Source organism: Puma concolor, chromosome B3 (genome assembly GCF_028749965.1).
Source record: "Puma concolor isolate L17-30 chromosome B3, mPumCon1.1.hap2, whole genome shotgun sequence".
NCBI lineage: Eukaryota > Metazoa > Chordata > Mammalia > Carnivora > Felidae > Puma > Puma concolor.
This window is the reverse complement of record NC_141672.1, coordinates 143,249,282-143,269,434: the sequence shown is the minus strand read 5'-3', so window position 1 is coordinate 143,269,434 and position 20,153 is coordinate 143,249,282. Positions and strand designations below refer to the sequence as shown.

Below are 20,153 nucleotides of genomic sequence, written 5' to 3'. Positions count from 1 at the left end.
CTATTTATTTGCAGGCCCTTGCCCCATGCTCCCTCCTCCCCTCCACCCTCTCTCGTCTTCCTCCATCCCAACCCCCAGTGCCCACCCTGTGTAGGTGGCTGGGAACAGGCTAGCTGTTCCTTAGGCGTTAGTCTCAGCTGGCTGCCTCTCCTCCCCCTCAGATCTCCCTTATCTTGGGCCATCAGAATCTCTCCTGCCTTGCCCCCCAAGCCAAGGTCACCTCCAGAGGGTTTGGCTTGCTCACTACACAGGCTCCCTTCTGCCTGGAAATGGGGGATGGTTTTAAAGAGCCAGCTCCTTTCCTTTCCGGGGTCCTCTAGTTTCCATGTCAGGGGACCATCGTGTGAAGAAGGGAAAGGATAGCGGGCCTCAAACTAGAATTTTGTTCCACGCTTTGAACCTCGCTCATTGTATAACCTTGGACTAGTCACGTCGTCTTTCTGGGCCCCAATTTCCTCAACTGGGAAGAATGTGGCTGGACCAGACACTTCTCCAAGATCTTTTCCTTCTAGGAGTGTGACTAAATCTGTGCCCTGCACGGCTTAGTGAGTTTGTGACAGGTGTGTATGTATATATATATAATACATTATAATAATTATAATACATTATATATGTATATATAATATATTTTTTCTTTAATTAGGAATACTGGCAAGCCTGTGTCTCAGGATGAAGTCTCACAGACTGTTCAGCCCAGAGCAGGGGAAGAGAAAACCAATACCCAGGGGCCAGGAGGGAGCAGAGGCCGAAGCAGGCAGGGGGGACAAGAATCCCAGGGCTCAACTTTGGCCTGGGACCAGAATCAGAGACGGAGGTCTTGAAAGTGGGGTGCCTGAGCCCTACTCCAGAGCAATTAATCAGAACTTCTGGGGGTTGACCTGGGTATTCGTGGGTTTTTTGTTTGTTTTTTAAAGAGACTCCCCAGGTAAGTCAGCTGTGCCATGAAAGCCAAGAACCATTGTTTGGGAGCACTGGCCCTCAGACTGGAGCCCACCTCTGCATCCCTGGAAGAACTTATAACACACAACCTGCAGTTTCTGACTCAGCAGGTCTGGGATGGAGCCTGCGTGAGTCTCTGATTGCTGCATTGTTTTAAATGAGGTAGACACACAATGTTAGTTTCCAGTGTACAACATAGTGAATCACTCCCCACATTTTGCCGTGCTCCCTGCAGGTACAGCTACCATTTCTCTGACTTATTTCTCTAAGCCTAATGCTCTCCAGGTCCATCCTCTTGCGGCTTTAGCAAATCACCACAAACTTAATGGCTTACACAGCACAAATCTGTTACCTTACAGTGCTGGAGGTCAGGAGTTCGAAATGGGTCTCGGTGGGCTGAAATCAAGGGGCCGACCGGGCTGCATTCCCTCCGGAGGCTCTGGAGGAGGCCGGCTCCGTCACCTGTCCCAGCTTCTGGAGCCCACCTGCCTTCCTGGGCTTGCGGCCTCTCCCTCCACCCTCCTGCCCTCCATCATCACATCTCCTGCCCTGACCCCAGCACACCTGCCTCCCCATTTCACTTACAATGAACCTCTTGGCTGTCCTGGGCCCACTCAAATTACCCCGGATAATCTCCCCAGGTCAAGATCCTTAATTTAATCAGCATGAGAGCCCACGTGAAGTAACATTTTCACAGACTCTGGGGATTAAGAATGGGGGGGCCGCCAAAGCCAAGGGCACACTCTACACACTGCATGTTAGCTAACTTGACAATAAATTGTATTTGAACCCTTTAAAAAAATAACAATAGGGGCGCCTGGGTGGCTCAGTCGGTTAAGCGTCCGACTTCGGCTCAGGTCGTGATCTCGCGGTCCGTGAGTTCGAGCCCCGCGTCGGGCTCTGTGCTGACAGCCTGGAGCCAGTTCGGATTCTGTGTCTCCCTCTCTCTCTGACCCTCCCCCCATTCATGCTCTGTCTCTCTCTGTCTCAAAAATAAATAAACGTTAAAAAAAAATAACAATAATGTGAGCCAGGATTCTGGATACCACAGGGCCCAATAATTTGCATTTCTCTTTTTAATGTTTATTTATTTTGAGAGAGAGAGAGGGCGCAAGTAGGGGAGAGCGAGGGAAAGAGAGAATCCCAAGCAGGCTCCATGCCATCAGCACAGAGCCTGATGCCGTGAACCGTGAGATCATGACCCGAGCTGAAACCGAGAGTCAGATGCTCAACTGACCGAGCCACCCAGGTGCCCCCAAGCTTACAGGTGAGGCTGATGCCGCTGGTCTGGGAACCGTGCTTTGAGAACCACCACTTTGGAGTTTACAGGGAATGAGATCCAAATGAGGTCAAGCTGTCCCGAGAAGAGGGTGTCTAGGGAGGGGTAGAGATGGGTAAGGAGGGTTTTGGCTGACACTGGGGGAGACGATTTCTCTTCTGCTGTTCCTATCCCGAGTCCAGAAAAGCCTCCAGGAAACGCATAAAAAGACATTCTAAGTAAGATCGGTGTTTCCTTTGGGTGTGACACTGGGGACCCACCCCAAAGCGGGAGCAAGTAGGCTCAGCCAATTTAAGTCATAGGTGGGAGAGAAGTTTTCGAAATCTTTCTTCACAGGCTGCATATGGGCCCCCACGGGACGGAGCCGTGTAGATAGTAGCCCAAAGGCATCACTCTGTCCAGGTGGCACTCAGAAGTGTCACCTCCCTACAGACTGATACCTTTAGGACCTACAGCCTGAAGCGCTCCCATCCCCTCTCCGATCCTATGGCACTGTAACCTCCCCCTAAATCTCTTCTTCTTTCCCTTCTCTTCCCTTCTTCTCGCCCCCTACCAAGTCCTGTCCAACCTCCAGGAAAGACTTTCTTCCGGGACACTTCACAAAGTCCCTTCCAGGTTTGACCATGTCCCCCAGTTGTCCAACCTTTTCCCTGACAACTGAGCCGAGGGCTCATTTCATTATTGTTTGTTTGTTTTGTACTTATTTGTATTAGGTCTGGGTTCAGAAAGGTCTTGAATCAGACCCCCCTCCCCCCGCCCTGTGACCCACACCTCCCGTGCATGAACTGCCCAGCTAAAAGGGGGCTGTCTGATCCAAACTCTTCAATTCAGCCAGAGAAAATGTGCCAAGGTCCCCAGTTTGTCAGCAGCAGGACAAAAGTTTGTGTTCCTGACTCCTGGACCAGTGCCCTTTTAGAATCATCTTCCTTTCGTTCTGGGGATCAAACCTGAACTATCACTAGGGTGACCCTAGCTATCACCCAAAACAGAGTGAGAGGGGGCATTATTAATAATTACACCAGGACAGCAGGTGTAAACAGGACTGCCCTGGGCAAATGGGACACATGATCATTCTAGCATGACATCTGAATGCCACCCACTTGCCCACCGGGAAAGCTTCTCTGTAGCCTTATGACTAAAGAGACCATGAGAACTCGTTCTCACTCTCCACACCCAGTGAGGGGCCGGAGGACCAAGCAGCCTTGAGGGTCTGGCCTTCCCAGAGATTTTCTGGGTGCTCTGCAGGTGACCTCCCTAACCCACCCGGAGCTGTGTATGCATAAACAGAGGCCCCATTTTACGGTCCCTGCCTAGCAGAGGGTAAGTGCCCTGCCAAGCTCAGTAGAACTCTGATTTCTGGTGCTTCCCTCTAGGTCATACCCACTGAATCAAAGCTCCATGTTGTAGAGTTTGAGTCTGCTAGAGCCGCTTTTTTAATGTTTATTTTTGAGGAGAAAGAGACAGAGCATGAGCAGGGGAGGGGCAGAAAAAGAGGGAGACACAGAATCCAAAGCAGGCTCCAGGCTCTGAGCTGTCAGCACAGACCCCGATGCAGGGCTCGAACTCACAAACCGTGAGATCATGACCTGAGCCAAAGTTGGATGCTTAACCGACTGAGCCACCCAGGCACCCCCAAGAACTTCTATTTTTTTTTTTAATATTATTATATGTTTCATGTTTGAACAGGCAGCACATTCACTGGAAAAGTATTAAAGGCACACAGTGAAAGTCTTCCTCCCGCGGACCTCCCCTCTCTTACTTCTCAGTCCTCACCTCCACTCTCAACACTCTTCTTAGGAGTGACTTGTTATTTGTAATTCTTTTGCTATTCTAGTTCCACTGCCTTTCCAAATAAACTTTAAAATGAGCTTGTCAGGGGACGAGCCTGGGTGGCTCAGTCAGTTAAGCGTCTGACTCTTGATTTTAGTCAGGTCATGATCTCAGTTTATGAGTTCGAGCCCCCGCGGCCGGGGGCTCTGGGCTGACAGTGCACAACCTGCTTGGGATTCTCTCTCTCCCTCTCTCTCTGCCCCTCCCCCACTTGCACTCTCTGTCTCTCTCTCTCAAAATAAATAAATAAACTTAAAAAAAAAAACCTATAGCTCCCTTTTTTTAAAAAAAAAGATCGGCTTGTCAGTTTCTACAAAAAAAAAATGCTGATGGAATTTTTGGCACAATTGCATTGAATCTACAGATCCATGCGGGGAGAATTTTATTAAGCCCAGATTCCAAAACACGAACATGGTCTATCTCCCCGTGTTTTGGGCTTTCTTTGGTTTCTTTCACCAATGTGTTGTAGTTTTCGGCACACATATCTTGCACATATTTTGTTAGATTTCTACCGAAGTATTTCATGTTTTCTGTTGCTACTGTAAATGATGTTTTCAATTTTTTTCAATTTCCTCTTGTTTATTGCTAATATATAGAAATAAATTTGAGTTTTGTTTATTGACCTTGCATCCCGTGACCCTGCTAAAACTCACTTATTAGTTAACATGTATTAGTTAACACATAATAACACTAGTGTTTTAATATTAGTGACAATCGCCATTCCTGAGCCATTCCTGCATATTCCCCCCCCCTTTTTTCTGCTCTAGTGTGTATTACTCTCTAGCACTTTATAATTTATCTACTTTGTTTAACATTTGTCCTCCCCAACCCGTATCATTAGAAGGTAAGATTCGGAAGAGCGGAGATTTTTGTGTTTTACTCACTGATTCCTTTTTTTTTTTTTTAATTTTTCTATGTTTTATTTTTTATATTTGAGAGAGAGACAGAGAGAGAGAGCAAGTAGGGGAGGGGCAGAGAGACAGAGACAGAATCCGAAGCAGGCTCCAGGCTCTGAGCCGTCAGCACAGAGCCTGACGTGGGGCTCGAACTCACACACCGTGAGATCATGACCTGAGCCGAAGTCGGACGCTTCACCGACTGAGCCACCCAGGCGCCCCCTCACTGGCTTATTTCTTAGTGCATAGGAAGCACTGAGTACATAGCACTTAATGCACACCATTTGATGGAACGAATCAGTGAGTAGTGGCCTCCTACAGAATAAGTGGGCCACATTGAGAGAGAAAATTCTTCTTGCCACCTAAGGTGTCCCCTGAGGTGTGGGGGATCAGAGAGAAGATTCCATCCTCAGCAGACCAGGTCGGTTAGACAAGGTGACCTTTAAGCTCTTTTCCAGCCTCCTGAAAACAACTGTGAAACTTGCCTGAGTTCCAGAACGGGAGTACAAACACCGTGTGCCTGACCGGTGTGGGGGGCAGGTGTGTGCTGTGCGGTGTAGCACAGGGAAGGCCGGGTGACTCTGGACGAGGCAGGGGATTCCAACAAGTTGGTCTGTCTGCGAGAAGCATCTTCCCATTCCCCGGGCGTGTGCCGCACGGAACCAGCACCCAGGAACTGCTTACCCACAGCGGCTGCTCAGGACCACAGAAGCGGGGAGAAGGCTAGCTCTTAGGGGCCCTGCGTGCCCTCTTTACTGAAGGCGTGAGCGTCTCCTTTGCTTCTCCACGAAGCCTGTCAGGAGGGGAAGAAGTGGGTGGGTCCTGTTCACTGCTCCTTCTCCCCTCCAGAGCCTCCCTCGGTGCCTGAACAGTAAGGGATCCCTAGCACCCGGGTGGCTCAGTAGGTGAGGCATCCAACTTTGGCTCAGGTCATGATCTCACAGTTCACTTTATGAGTTTGAGCCCCACGTCAGGCTCTGTGCTGACACCTCAGAGCCTGGAACATGCTTCAGATTCTGTCTCCCTCTGTCTTGGCCCCTCCTGCACTCGCTCTCTCTCTCTCTCTCTCTCTCAGAAGTAAATAAACATTAAAAAATTTTTTTAATTGAAAATTATATTTTGGGAAAAAAATAAAAATAAAAATTATATTTTGGGGCTCCTGGGTGACTCAGTCCATTGAGCGTCCGACTTCAGCTCAGGTCATGATCTCGCGGTTTGTGTGTTCAAGCCCCACGTCCTGCTCTCTGCCGTCAGTGCAGAAGCCCAATGCAGGGCTTGAACTCAGGAACCATGAGACCATGACCTGAGCCAAGATCAAGAGTCGGACACTCAACAGACTGAGCCACCCAGTGTCTGTGTGTTTTAAAAATGACACTGTGAGGGCTGTTGCACCTTCCCCAAAGTTGTTTTTTAACAGTAAAAAACTGGGGGGCGGGTTTTGTTTGTTTTGTTTGTTTCCAAAAATATTTTCTATATTGAAACATGTTAACACACACACACACACACACACACACACACACACGCACATATACATATACATATACATTCTAGAATGATGTGCAACGAAATGTTGACAACAGTTATCTCTGGGATTTCAGGTCATGTTTGTATTCTTTCCTTTGTTTCTATTTGCCATAATGTGCTTTCTTTCCTTTATATTCAGAAAGAACAAGACTGCTATTGTCACCTTATGAAAACATTAAATTAAGTGAAAGCACATTTCCCTGTAAGAATACAGCTCGGAAATTACGTGAATCAAGTAGAAATGAACAAGGGCTTGGGGCGCCTGGGTGGCTCAGTCAGTTAAGCGTCCGAGCTCTGCTCAGGTCGTGATCTCGCGGTTCGCGAGTTCAAGCCCCGTGTCGGGCTCCGTGCTGACAGAGCAGAGCCTGGAGCCTGCTTCAGATTCTGTGTCTCCCTCTCTCTCTGCCCTTCCCTGACTTGTGCTCTTTCTCTCAAAAATAAATAAACATTAAAAACAATTTTTTTTCAAATGAACAAGAACCAGATCTAAGAGCAATCACCACCACTGAACTCTCCCTCGGCCCCCAGAGCTGGGCCGCCCTCACCCATAAACCCCATTGTAACCTGTGCCATCGCAAGCCCCAGCTCTGACGCTCAGCAACCACCGGCTTGGGGGGCCCCTCTCCCTGGGCTGGGCCTGGGGGTGCAGGGAGGGACCTCGGAGCAGCCCCGGTCCCAGCTTCCGGGAAGCCTGGGGGATTGTTGCTATGGACGAACAACTGTCTATGGAGCAGGGGTGAGCTTTGGGTACCTGTGTAAGTTCTGGGCACAGAAGTCCCTGCCTCCTACCCTCTTCCCTTCCTTTCTCCTTCTTCCACTACGCCCTCCATCCTTCCTTCTCACTCCTACTTCCCTGCCTCTCTCTTCCTTCCTCTCTCCCTCCTCCCATTGTCTTTCTCTCCATTCCTTCCTCTTTCCCTCCACATCTCTGAGCCCCTGTCAGGCAAGAGAGACACGATGATGAATCACCCACTGTTGCCCCTCAAGGGATCTGCGGTCTGGAGAGGGAAACAGCTGGGTCCAGGGTGCCTTGTGCTCAGAGCCCTGAGAGAGAGCTGTCTGGAGCAGGTAATACCTGTGCTGAATCCTGACGGATTCAGAGGAGCTGGTCAGGAAAGAAGATGGACAAGAGTCAACCCTCCTGGGCAAGTCTGTTGTTGCTTCAGTTTCCTAACCGGCCTCCACAGGACCAGCCCTGCCCAGAAGCCCTCCTTGGTGGGGACAGACTCCCTAGACGCTTCGTGCCACCGACTCCCTGGCAATGTATTTCACCTGGCCCGGCAACGGTGGTAGGCCATCCCTCCAGGGTTAGGCTCAGCCTCGGCCCATAAATCCAGCTGACTCAGGAATTGCCTTTGTGCTCAGGACTTCCCAGTAGGGGCCTGTCCCACCGCTCCTGCCGGGTCATGCCCAAGTTCCGCGTTCTCACTGCCGGTTTGGCAATTCTTCCTGATTTGGAGCCCAGATCCTTCCTGCTGCTTTTAATCCAGGGTCATTTGCTTTATCCCCAAGGATTTAAAAAATGAAGATTAAAATCTTGTCTTCTCGCTCTGTTGGCAAACAGCTCTTCATGTGCTGGACAGGTGTGATTAGGTAGGTCTCTGTCACTGCTCAGCTCCTGGAGCCACATTAAGCCGAGATGGGAGGGAGCAGGAAGGTGTTCAGAGATCTTTCTCACTGCTCTCACTTCTGCCAAGGGCCCCTCCTGGGCACGCCGATCCACCTGCCATGTTCGGATTATAAGCTGTTAAAAGACCCAGTCGGGGGTTATTAGCCCTTGTGGATAAAGCCACTGCCCTCCCCATGTTTCTCTTGGTTTTGAAAGGTGTTTCATGGGAACACAGGTATAGGGGAGGTTGGTTTCAGGATGAGTCACCTTTGAAAGCGACTCCAGACATGGCAGCTGGAGATCAGGATAAGAGGTTTGGAGCAAGAGAGAGGAAAGAGACCCATTGAACTGTTTAAAGAAAGGAGAACAAATAAATATGCATGGTTGTGTGATAAGAAATAAAATTGCAGGGGCGCCTGGGTGGTTCAGTCGGGTAAGCGTCCAACTTCGGCTCAGGCCATGATCTCGCGGCTTGTGAGTTTGAGGCCCGCATCGGGCTCTGTGCTGACAGCTCGGAGCCTGGAGCCTGCTTCAGGTTCTGTGTCTCCCTCTCTCTCTGCCCCTCCTCTGCTCGTACTCTCTCTCTCTCTCTCTCAAAAAATTAACAAAACATTAAAAAAAAGAAATAAGATTGTAATAAATTCTACTCAAAAAAGGAGAGAGAGAGAGAGATTGGCAGGGAAGCTGCTGGAGGCAATCAGAAGGGAGCATCCGCCATGGAGAAGGATGCAAAAATATCTGGGAGAGTTGCCCCGGGGCAGACCTCCCACCCGAGCCAGACAGCGGGACCCTGGGCTGAAGCAGTGTCTACAGTATGATCTAAGGTTGGGGAACGTGAAAGGCTTTGGGGCCTTTATTTCTCTCCTTCCTTGATTCTATTATCACTGATGGCCCATCTCAAAGTCCTTGAGTGCATCCTGAATGCTCTGCAGCTCCAGAGACCAGCCCACCTTAATCTCCCCTAAAGGGAGTTGGGGGTAGAGGAATATACCCAGGTCTTCAAACTGTCCCAACCCCAGGCACAGACCAGCCTCACTGCTCATGGCCCCTCCACCAGGTCCCAGATCCCCAAGGCCAGAAACCAACTAGGGAGACAGATCCATAAATGTCACCTTGTGAGACTTACATGCTGGTGTGCTAAGAGCAATCTCAAGTTCATTCATTCATTCAGTACTTCCTGTGTGCTACCATATGCTGGCCCTGCTCTAATCTCTGAGGATAGAGTTGAGCCAGACAAAAATCTCTGCCCTTTGGAGCTTACATTTTTTTTCTTCTGTATTGAGGAATAATTTACGTACAGTGAAATATATTAATCCTAAATGTAAAGCCTGATAACTTTTTAGAATTATGTACATCCGAGTACTCACCACCCCCAATCCATAACTGCCTCCCCCTTGCCAACATAACCATTCCCCTGACATTTTTCACCATCAATGAAATTTGCCTGTCTTTACACAGCAAAGGAAACAATCGACGAAACTAAAAGGCAACATACAGAATGGGAGAAGATATTTGCAAATGACATACCTGATCAAGGGTTAATATCCAAAATACATAAAGAACTTATGAAACTCAACACCCCAAAAATGAATAATTCAATTAAAAAATGGGCACGCTTGAGGTTCTCTGTCTCCCTCTCTCTCTCCCCCTTCCCTGCCTGCTCATGCACGCACACTCTCTCTCTCTCAAAGATAAACTTGTTTTAAAAAAAATGGGCAGAAGACGTGAACAGACATTTCTCCAAAGAAGACATGTGGATGACCAACAGACACATGAAAAGATGCTCAACATCACTCATCATCAGGGAAATGCAAATCAAAACCACACTGAGAGATCACCTCACACCTGTCAGAATAGCTAAAATCAACAACACCACAAACAACAGGTGTTGGTGTGGATGTGGAGAAAGGGGAACCCTCGTGCACTGTTGGTGGGAATGCAAACTGGTGCAGCCACTCTGGAAAACAGTATGGAGGTTCCTCAAAACGTTAAAAATAGAACTACCCTATGACCCAGCACTCACCCTACTGGGTATCTACAAAAATACTAATTCGAAGGGATATATGCACGCCTGTGTATGTGTGTGTGTGTGCGTGTGTGTGCGTGTGTGCATTATTTATAATAGCCAAATTCTGGAAGCAGCCCAAATATCCATCAATAGATGAATGGATAAAGAAGATATGATATATGTGTGTGTGTGTGTGTATAATGTGGAATATTACATATATTTTTTTATTCAGCCATAAAAAGAATGAAATCTTGCCATTTGCAACAACATGGGTGGAACTAGAGTGTTATGCTAGGCAAAATAAGTCAGTCAGAGAAAGACATATACCATTTGATTTCACTCATATGTGGAATTTAAGGAACAAAACAAATGAGCAAAGGGGAACAAAAGAGAGAGAACGGCAAACCAAGAAACAGATTCTTAACTATAGAGAACAAACTGCCGGTTACGTGAGGGGAGGGGGGTGGGGGATGGGGGAAACGGGATGGGGACTACAGAGGGCACTTGTCGCGATGAGCATGGGGTGATGTAGGGGAACTGTCGCATCACTCGCACTGTGTGCTAACAGGAATTTAGATAAAACCTTAAAAAATCTTTGCCTGTCTTCAAAATGTATGTAAATGGAGTCGTAGAGCACGTACTCTGGCTCCTGACTTCTTTCATTTGTTTGTGAGAGCCATCCAGGTTGACTGCATGTGTCAGTAGTTACTGAGTTTTTATTTCTGCACAGTATTCCATTGTGTGAATAATCCGCAACTTGTTTATCTATTCCCTGAGTGATGGATGGGCATTTGAGTTATCTACGGTTTGACATTTTTGTGAATGAAGTTGCTCTGAACATTCTTGTCTTTGGTGGACATTTACGCTCATTTCTCTGGAGTATATCTAGTGGTGAACCTAGAGTATCTGACCCTTGGAATGAATTTTTTTTTTTTTTTTTTTTTTTTTTTTTTTTAGGAAGAGAGCAAGTGGGAATAGGGGAGGGGGCAGAGGAAGAGATAGACAGGGAGGGAGAGGGAGAGAGAGAGAGAGAGAGAGAGAGAGAGAGAGAGGGAATCTTAAACAGGCTTCATGCTCAGCACACAGCCCGATGTGGGACTCAATCCCACAACCCTGGGATCATGACCTGAGCTGAAATCAAGAGTCAGATGCTCAACCAACTGAGCCACTCAGGTGCCCCATGGACTAGATCCTCTGTAATGCTCCCAGCCCTCGATACAGCAAAATTGTCTTCAGCAATAATAATGAAATTGATAATACTAATAATAATGGCAAGAAAGGAGACAGTGATATTTTATTTTATTGTACTTCATGTACATGTAATCACACTGGCAAAAAAATGAAAAGAAAATATTACCATACCCAAAAAAGGATTAATACTTTTAAAGTATGTTAACTTTTTAATTACTTATTTTTTATTATGATTATTTTTTAAATTTACATCCAAGTTAGTTAGCATATAGTGCAGTAATGATTTCTGGACTAGAAATCATTGACTCATCCCCTCCTCAATGCCCTCCTCAATGCCCCTTGCCCATTTAGCCCATCCCACCACCCACAGCCCCTCCAGAAACCCTCAGTTTGTTCTCTGTATTCAAGAGTCTCTTGTGTTTTGCCCCAGTTGTTATATTAGTTTTGCTTCCCTTCCCTTATGTTCACCTGTTTTGTATCTTAAGTTCCACATATGAGGGAAGTCATGTGATATTTGTCTCTCTCTTGACTAATTTTGCTTAGCATAATATGCTCTAGTTCCATCCATGCTGTTGCAAATGGCAAGATTTCATTCTTTTTGAGTAATATTCCATTATATATATATATATATATCACGTCTTCTTTACCCATTCATCCATCGATGGACATTTCGGCTCTTTCCTAAAGTGTGTTAACTTTTTAAAAAGAAGACCAAAACTTTTATCAGTTTATACTCTGTTTTACCGTTCTCAATTTTAAACACAAAAATGCCAGTAATCCCATAAAGTGAAAGAACTAAAGTACCTTAGGTTCTGCTTCTTTGTCTTTAAAATCATGCTGCTACCCTTATTTCAAATACACAGTCAAGTGCAGGAGTCTGTCATACCATGGGGACTGGAGACAGGAACTGTAATCTGAAAAGGACTGAATGGTTCCCAACCTTTAGGAAAATGATCCTCAAAATGAATGCAGGTACAATGGAATATGACTCAGCCATAAAAAGGAATAAAGTCATCATCCATGTGATAACATGGAGGAACCTGGAAAACCTTGTACTAAGTGAAATAAACCAGACACAAGAGGACCAATCCTGTAGGATTCCTCTCATACCAGGTACCTCGAGTCGACAAGGTCATAGAGACAGACAGTATATGAGAGGTTACCAAGGGACAGGGGGAGGGGAGGTGGGGGGTTAGTGTTTCATGGGTAGAGCTTCCGTTTGGGAAGATGAAAAAATCTGGAGGTGGAGGATGGTGATGGTTGCACAAATGTAATTAATGTCGCTGAATTGTACGTTCAAACACAATTTTGGTTTTCAATGGCAAATTGTAGATTGCACATATTTGACCACAATCAAAAGAAAAAGTGTCATTAAATAAATACATAAATGCACAAAGCCCATGTGTCTCGGGGGCCAAGTGCATAACCAGACATCCTTTAAATTAACTTCCATAAAGAATGCAATGCTTACGGAAGCATTCATTTGCATGCTGTAAATATGTTAATTTGAGACCATTTTTAAAACTCAGTGGTGCCGTCAGTGAAGCATCCGACTTCAGCTCAGGTCATGATCTCATGGTTTTGTGGGTTTGAGCCCCACATTGGGCTCCACGCTAACAGCGTGGAGCCTGCTTGGGATTCTCTCTCTCTTTCCCTCTCTCTCTGCCCCTCCCCCACGTGTGGTTTCTCTCTCTCTCTCTCTCTCTCTCAAAAATAAACAAATAATGGTAATTATAGCAATTGTTTAGAACTTAGACCAAAAAAGATGTGGGGGGGGGGGGGCACATTTTATCATCTTTTGGCATTGCTGGTCCTGGTGCACAGATAATAAAAAGCAGATTGACTTTTTTTTTTTAAGTAAACTCCACCCCTAACGTGGAGTTCAAACTCATGATCCTGAGATCAAGAGTCCCATGGTCTACTGACTGAGCCCGCCAGGATCCCCCAAAACAGACTGACTTTTAGTCATTTTCATTCTGTCCTAAATTCTCTGCAACAACATACTCCCTTATTGGCTGCACCCTCTCCCCTCGGGCAAGGCATGAGCGCTCCCCGATGCTCCACATCCTTGACAGCTTTTCTTATTGCTGATTGCTTCAATTTGAGTCATTCTGATGAGTATTATAGAATCTCACTGAGGTTTTATTTTGCGTTTCCCTGAGGACTAATTGTGTTGAGAGCCTTGTCATATGCTTACAAGCCCTTTACATAGCCTCTTTTTCAAGACTTTTGCCCACATTTTTGTTTGTTTGGTTTTCCTTTTCTTACTGATTTGAAAGAGATCTTTACATATTAAGGACACAAGTCCTTTGTCTAAGGTATATATTGTGAAAGTCTTCTCTTGCCCTGTTAGTCTCTTAATGGCATTTTTTTGATAAACAGAGGTTTTTATTTTAATGAAGTCCAATTTACCAATTAAAAAAGTGCTCTTTATGTCCTGCTCAAAAGATCTTTGTGAAGATTCCCTCCTGTGTTTACTTCCAGAAGCTTTATTGGTTTAGTTTTCACATTTAGGTCTGTGGTCCTTCTTGAACTAATGTTTATGGGATGAGGAAGGGATCAGAGCTCACTTTTTTTCCCCTTCGGAGTAGGCATAAAAACTTTGTGTTCCCCACAGAATTGCAGAAGCAATTCTATACCATATATGTATGGATCTACCATGAACAATTTTGGTTTGTTTGTTTGTTTGTTTGTTTTTTACCATGAACAATTCTTTTTTTTTTTTTACCATGAACAATTTTTTTGTTGGTTTTTTTTTGTTTTGTTTTTTTTGTTTTTTGTTTTTTTTACCATGAACAATTTTAAAGATACCACTTTCTAGATCCTCAACCTCCCTAGGTCCTCCTTTCTTTATTTTATTTTATTTTTTAAACTTTTTTTAATGTTTGTTTATTTATTTATTTTTTTTTTTTTGAGAGACAGAGAGAGACAGAGCACGAGTGGAGGAAAGGCAGAGAGAGAGGGAGATACAGAATCCAAAGCAGGCTCCAGGCTCCGAGCTATCAGCACAGACCCCGATGCGGGGCTCAAACCCACAAACCGTGAGATCGTGACCTGAGCCTAAGTCAGACGCTTAACTGACTTAGCCACCCAGGTGCCCCTAGGTCCTCCTTTCTAAAATGAATCTATTTGTGGGGCACCTGGGTGGCTCAGTCAGTTGGGCGTCCGACTTCGGCTCAGGTCATGATCTCGTGGTCCGTGAGTTCGAGCCCCGTGTCGGGCTCTGTGCTGACAGCTCAGAGCCTGGAGCCTGTTTGGGATTCTGTGTCTCCTTCTCTTTCTGACCCTCCCCCGTTCATGCTCTGTCTCTCTCTGTCTCAAAAATAAATAAACGTTAAAAAAATTTATTTTATTTTTTTTAATTTTTTAAATTTTATTTTTTATTTTGTTTTCATTTTATTTAATGAATCTATTTGCCTCTGTCATCAAACATCAAGCCAGTTTTCCTTTGTTCTCTCACTTACCTTTCCAAGTAGGGTTCCCTTTTCACTCCACCCCAGTCTGACCATGGTGCATCATCTAGATGTGTGCAAACCACTGGGGACCTAAATAAACAAAGGGGCAATTAGAACGTATGCGCTCCTGAGGGAGAGACCCCTTCAAAAAAGCACACTGAACATCAGCCGTAAATATTAAAGGGGCAGCATCTTATTCCATCAAAGGGACAAATTCTAGGTGATGAGGCATCTATTTAGCTTAGAATTAGAATATGGAAGTGAGATGGTTGTCACCAGCCTATGCATTAATACATCTGTTTGAAGTGAAAACTGTATCCAGATTTTCCTTGGACAGATAGTCTAACTGGGTTGACTGGTTTGACAATGAATTCTGGCTTTGCCAATTCGTTTATATGGCAGAACTTTCCCATAAATTAAATCAACCAAATTTGTAACTCTGAGGTTCTGAAGAAAATATATACAACATGCAGGAAACGATATTTTTGCAGCTATTAAAATTATGCTTAGGGGGCGCCTGGGTGGCTCGGTCGGTTAAGCATCCAATTCTTAGTTTCAGCTCAGGTCACGATCTCACAGTTTTGTGAGTTGGAGCCCCGCATCGGGCTCTGCATTGACAGTGTAGAGCCTGCTTCGGATTCTCTGCCTCCCTCTCTCTCTCTCTCTCTCTCTGCCCCTCCCCACCTCGTGCTGTCTCTGTCTCTCCCAAAATAAACAAAAATAAACTTAAAAAGATTGTGACCAAAAATTTAGATGTCAATTTAAAAATATGAGAATATGTCGTTTTCCAGAATCCTTTTAGGGGGTGCACAAGCACGAAAGTTTGAAGAAACCTGATCTAGAGGGCAGTGGTTCTCAACTCCTGGTTACAACTGGAATTACTCGGGGAATTTGAAAGAGGATGATAAATCAAAGGAGTTGGGTGTGAGCACTTTTTAAAAGCTCCTTAGGTGATTCAAAGAGCAGCCAGGCTAAGAACCACTGGTTTCCTCCTCCACCCCGCTCTGTTCCACTCAGTCTAAACCTTTTCCTCTTCCTCCCCACCCAGCACCCAAGGCTATCTCCCTGACCCACACCCATGTCTAGCTCCAAGAATAGATATTGCCTCTTGGACATTTACATGTCCAAAGACAACCTGTCCTAAACCAGGCTTGGCAACAATTTGGATTATGCATCAGTAAAAAATGTGGGGATGTACAACTCAGAATATGTGTATTAAAAATAAACCATAAATATATAATATGTTAGGCCCACCATTAAATGTCTATAAAATAGAAGTATGAGACTAAAAAGGAATATAAATACAAGTTCTAATATTTTCTCTCCACATCCTATGGATCACCTCTGTGCTTTTGCACATGCAGGTCCCTTTTCCTAGAATTCCCTTCCCTTGTCTTTCTATGAACCTCCATTCATCCTTCAAGACCCAGTATGTATAACTCCTCTGAGACTCCACCACAGACACTTGCCACCTCCAATGGTGCCCCCAGGAGGCTCTCTATAGGCCTCTGTCTTTTCTCTACAGGCCTCTGTCTTTGCACCTGCCATACTATATTAAGGCATGCGGATGTCTCTCTCCCCTGGGGGCTCAGGAAAACATCGAGAGCAGCACCCAGCATAGGACCTGGCTCATGATAGGTTTGCAATAAATGTGTTGGATGATAAAGTGAGCAAAGAGGAGGTGGTCAAAATATCTAACCATCAGGGTAGCAGCAAAGGGGGGGGGTGTTGGAGGAGGTGGTGGGAGTGGAGAGGAGGTTCTGGAGGGTCCCCATTAGAAGAGTGTTGACGTTTCAGCGGCTGGTTTAGGGGAAGCCCGGGGTCCAGGTCAGCACTCCGGTTTGGCCACACCACTGCATTCTGGCCGCACTTTAGTGCTAATGGCAAATTCCCAGAGGCCTGGCTGTCCCAGGACTCGGGGACTATTTAAAATTGTCTGGAGAGCAGTACCTCCATTTAGGCCGCAGAGAGAACTCCAGCCGCCCCCGTGGGGACGGAGGGGTCGACCCCGTGCAAGATCTCTCCCTTCCTCTCACTGTCTGGAAGGCCAGGCCTGGCCAGGAACCCTGAGGCCACTGGCACTCCTCAAAGCACATTGCACGTTGGGGCCCCTGGGGCGCCGGCCTGGGAGACCTCCCCCAGGAGGCCGAGGGTGATGAACAGGGCTCGGCCTGTCTCCGTCTGTCTCGTCTGTCCCGGTGGGGCTGCCACGCACTGGACTCCCCACGGAGAGCAGCCAGCGCAGCTGCGGAGGCAAGGGCAGCGGGAGGACAGAAGCCACATCCAGCCCTCCCACCCCCAGCCCTGCTCTGCAGGAGGAACCTGCAGAGGTAGTAGAGGGCTCACGCAGGGCTTAGCCACCTGCTCACCTCCGGAGCAGGGGCACGGCGCTCCGGCCAGGAGCAGGGCTGGGCCGAGAGCTGCCTTTTCAGCGCGTAGGTGCTCCGCCCCATTGTCTGGCAACATCTGGAGACATCTCCAGTTGTTTCAACTAGGAGCGGAGGGTGCTATCGGCACCAGCATCAGACAAACACACGAGCAGAACATCCCTCCCGCGTGGTCAGCCACTGTGAGGAGGTGACACTGTAACACCCGGAGCTCCCAGTTCACAGAGCTGCCGCCGTGACAACGTCTGCTTCCGCCTTGCCCTGGACCCCTGCAATCTGGCTGTGAGTCTTTGGGTCCTGTAGCCACAACAGACTCTTCAGTGATGCGAGCTGACTCCCATGAACCATGTGCACTGGAAACACAGGGACCCCGTCTTCAGGTGTCCGCGCCTCGTCTAGGGAGGGAGGGAGTGGGTGCTGGCAGGGGGTGGGTGCTGAATACATATGTGCTGGCCTCTAGACCGTAGGGAACACAGAGGGCCCCGTGGGGCATGCGGAGTGTGAACTGTAATCAGGCAGAGGGTGTGTGGGAGACTCCCCTTGAGCCTATGACTCCGGGCTTGCGCCCCAGGCCTTGGGGAGGCACACTGGAGACTTCCAATGACAGCCCCGCAGGGCTTTCCTCCAAACTTCTTGTTTACAAATTTGCAAGCCTACAGAAAAGTTACAAGAATTAGTACAATGCACATGCATGTGCCCTTCACCTGGATCCACCACTTTGGCCCCCTCTCTCTGTACGCATACGTGCACACTACAGCTCAGGTCAAGATCTCACGGTTCGTGGGTTCAAGCCCCACGTCGGGCTCTGTGCTCACAGCTCACAGCCTGAAGCCTGCTCCCGGATTCTGTGTCTCCCTCTCTCTCTGCTCCCCCTCCCTGCTTATGATCTGATTCTCTCTCACAAATAAATAAATATTTAAAAAAAAAAAAAAGAAGAAGAACCCAGGCCAGTCGTCTTGTAGGACGTCCCTCGATTTGGGTCTGTCTGCTGTTTCCACGTGATTAAATTGACGGTAAGTGTTTTTAGCAGGCGTAGCACGGACGACATGCTGTGTCCTTGTCGGAGTAGCCCTCCAGGCCGAGTGAGTGAGATGTCTAGTTTCCCACTATTGGTGGCCTTACTTTCGATCCCACAAGAGGTCACAGAGGAGAGAACTTTGCAGAAAGGCCTGAATCCTGTCCCTTCCCGGCAGGCTGGCCACACGGGAGACCTCCCCATGGGCGTGGGGTGGTGGTACAGTCTGAGGCTCTAAGGGAATGAAGAAAGAGGATGAGTGGCCAGAACTGCTTCCCGGGGCTCCAAACCGCGCTCCCAGAGCCCCGTGATTCCAGGGAGGGCGTGGCGCTCGCTCTCGGGGGTGGGTGGGGGGCGGGGGAGGGGGGCAGGCTTTTCAAAGAGCACCAAAGAACTATGCCATCATCCGCCATCCAAGAAGCCACCCCTGGTTATATTTATGACCCTATGACTCGCAAGGGACTTTCCCATTCATTTCCCATGGCATCGGAGAGCACCTGCCACACTGTGTGAAAAGCATCGTGTGAAAGCCTTAGAGTCATTCAGACCTAACCACCCTGGGAGGCTGCTGGCACACCACTGTGTGGGTGGGAGAATGGAGTCACAGAGTGGTGAAGCCGCTTGCCCAAGTACACCCAGGTGGCAGCTCTCAGGACCCGTCCCCTTTGAACTTCTGGGCCGAGGCGCTAAGCACCCGGGTGCTGTGCTGTGAGCATGACAGCAGGTGGGAGCAGAGAGCAGGACAGACACGGAGGCACCCATTTGCAGACCGAGCCAACAAGGCCCGGACGGGCCGTGTGCACCAGCGAATCTGTGGGACTGGGACCGGCCCCAAGAACTCATGAGTCCTGGGCTGCTGGTGCCCTTGCCGCAACCTCAGGCTGGACGTGGGACCGAGGCCAAAGCTGCCAAAGGTGCTGTGACCATCTGCCCAGAGGGATGGGCACAGGGAAGGGCAATGACAGTGACTGTCTCTGCATAGCTCCCTCTCCTGTGCAGGGACAGCAGAGGCCACCGTGCCTGGGACAGGGACACCCTGACCCCAAACAGGACAATCTGAATCACCTCTGCCCCAAACCACACCACCACCACCCACCCCGCCTCCAGCCCTGCCAGCCCATGTAGCTGCTATGCCCTGCCTCTCCAGCTGGGGAGGGAACCATCCCAATTTGTCATCCCCATCTGTCATCCCCTCTGGTCAGGTCACCCACATTTTAGGAGGAAGTGGCTAGCTTCTCTGGCAAACCCCTTTCTGGCCCGACAGACCTGAGCAGCCAGTTTCTTGAACCCTGGTCTTGGGATGAGCCCAGAATTCCAGCCTGTTGGTGGTCACAGGAAGTACCAGGTCAGGATGGGGATGTGGCCTGGAATCATCTGGATGGGGGGCAGGCGAGAGAAGAAAAGCCAGAGGTCAGAGAAGGAAAGGTCTACCTCCTGTGCACTCTGCAAATCCTAGACCGGTCTGCCTATTCCATGAAGCCCACCCTGATCACTGCAGTGCCCACCAGGCTCTCCTCAACTACACGAGAATGTCCTTGATTCTGCTTTAACTACGGGGGCAAGTCACCTCGTGCCTCCTCTCGCATAGTACAAACTAGGGGGTGTCTTTGTGAGGCTATTTGCACCTGATGCTGAGCTGTGTATGCAGTAGGTGCTCTGTACATGCTTGATTGCTGAATAAATTAAGCTCATTCATTCATTCACTCATTCAAAAAATCATTAATGAGCAACCGTCTTGAGCCAGGCTGTCTTCTAGGGGCCCTTGCCCCTGGGGATTGACATTCTGGCCTAGGAACAGATAATGTGAGGCCAGTGCTAGGAAGAAAGATCAGTGAATGAATGAATGAAGTGGAGACTGAGGATAGGAGGAAGTGGAAAGGGGCCCGGAGGAGAGAGCTGCTGTCTTTCTGCCCCAGCCGCAGCGCCCCCATCACCCAGGGAGCATAGACACTCTGCAGAGAACCAGCCTCATCCGAGGTGGGGCAGCCTGCTGGCCTGGCCTTATCTTGGTAGCTGGAGA

At 48.0% G+C, this 20,153-nt stretch overlaps 1 protein-coding gene across 2 annotated transcripts in view; it reads right to left on the bottom strand.

Annotated features, from left to right (window-relative positions):
• Positions 1-20,153, bottom strand: part of TICRR (TOPBP1 interacting checkpoint and replication regulator) — a 114,879-nt gene that overhangs the window by 74,619 nt on the left and 20,107 nt on the right. For both annotated transcript variants that reach the window (XM_086711521.1, XM_086711520.1), the window contains 5 exons: positions 19,400-19,507; positions 14,741-14,821; positions 12,081-12,190; positions 7,741-8,212; positions 5,629-5,737 (listed from right to left, as the gene is read on the bottom strand). The gene's annotated coding sequence lies outside the window, so the exon portion shown is untranslated. The remainder of the gene's footprint in view (positions 1-5,628; positions 5,738-7,740; positions 8,213-12,080; positions 12,191-14,740; positions 14,822-19,399; positions 19,508-20,153) is intronic.